Source organism: Lutra lutra, chromosome 10, assembly GCF_902655055.1.
Source record: "Lutra lutra chromosome 10, mLutLut1.2, whole genome shotgun sequence".
Taxonomy (NCBI): domain Eukaryota; kingdom Metazoa; phylum Chordata; class Mammalia; order Carnivora; family Mustelidae; genus Lutra; species Lutra lutra.
The window spans coordinates 99505017-99506549 of record NC_062287.1 but is presented as its reverse complement, the minus strand read 5'-3'; the positions used below and the strand labels follow the sequence as shown (position 1 = coordinate 99506549).

The 1533-nt window shown below is 38.7% G+C and overlaps 1 pseudogene; it reads left to right on the top strand.

Annotated features, from left to right (window-relative positions):
- Positions 1–336: 336 nt before the first annotated feature.
- LOC125078580 (olfactory receptor 4C11-like) lies at positions 337–1251 on the top strand (annotated as a pseudogene).
- Positions 1252–1533: the final 282 nt, after the last annotated feature.

Genomic DNA, 1533 nt, shown 5'->3' with positions numbered 1-1533 from the left:
AACTAAAGAAAGACATTCAGCTCATAAAGATACCCTCTCATACCAAATCCCCTAAATTAATGTTTATTATGCCTGGAGAAACAGATACTCTTTCATTATTGATATATTCATTGTTTCCATAAGCAATCAGGTGAATAGATGGTGAATAGATATTATGATTTCCACTTTATTCAGAAGAAAACAACATGGGAGCTCAGTGATTACACACTTGTAAGTGGCCGTTCCATGATCAAGCATATGGATTTGACCTCCAAATGGAGTATTCATTTCCTAATATTTCTTTCTTTGGAGATTATTTCCTACCTGCTACCTACTTTCTCCACTTTGCCTGAAATTATGCAACAAAATAACAGTGTAACTGAGTTCACACTGTACAGATTGACCCAAGATCCTATGAAAAAGAAGATGGTACTTGTAATCTTCTTCATTTTATACGTGGGAACCATGGTAAGGAATTTGCTGATTATTGTGACTATCAAGTTCAGCTGGACACTTGGGAGCCCCATGTACTTTTTCCTATTGTATTTGTCCCTTGCTGATCCTGTTTCTCAACGTCCACATTCCCCAAACTAATTGTGGATTCACTCTCAGCAAAAAGAATCATAACTTACAATGAGTGCAAGACTCAAGTCTTTGCCCTACATTTCCTTAGCTGCACGGAGATCTTTGTCCTCGTCCTCATGGCTGTGGACCACTATGTGGCAATCTGTAAGCCCTTACATTACTCAACCATCATGAGATGGCAGGATTGCACCATCCAGGTTGTTCTTGCATGAGTAGAGGATTTTATCCATTCTATTACCCGGATTATCCTGGCTTTGAGACTGCCTTTATGTGGATCTAATTTGTTTGATCATTACTGCTGTGATTTGCAGCCCTTGCTGCAACTTGCTTGCATGGACACATATGTGATCAACCTGCTGTTGGTCATTTGCAGAAGCAGGTTTGTGATTCTGATGATCTCATATATTGTCATCTTGCATTCACTGTGGAACCACAGTGCAGAGGGGAGGGGAAAAGCTCTCTCTAATTGCACTTATCACATCATTGTAGTACTCTTATTCTTTGGTCCATGTATATTCATATATACATGTCCCCCAACCACTTTCCCCACGGGCAAGATGGTGTCTGTATTTGATACCATTGGGACCCCTTTCTAAACCACTCTACTACACACTAAGGATTGCAGAAGTGAAGAAGACCATGAGAAAGCTATGGTATATCAAAATATCCACAGAAATCAAAAGATGAATTAAGGTGTTTGGCTGATACTTAATCCTACAGATATCACAAATATTATGGTGAATATCTTCACTTGTCCAACACACCCTAATATAGTGCAGCTGATTTCCTTACTTTTCTCTGTACTTCTGCCCTCAAACTAGTAGTTTCCTTAAAATTCTGGTCTGGTTCTTACTTTTCCTGAGAGCTCAATTCTGATATTACTGATTATGAAATACTCCTCACATCTCACTCTGCAGTCTGGTTTGATAAGGAGAAAGAAATTTTATAATCAGACCTGTTCAAATAATA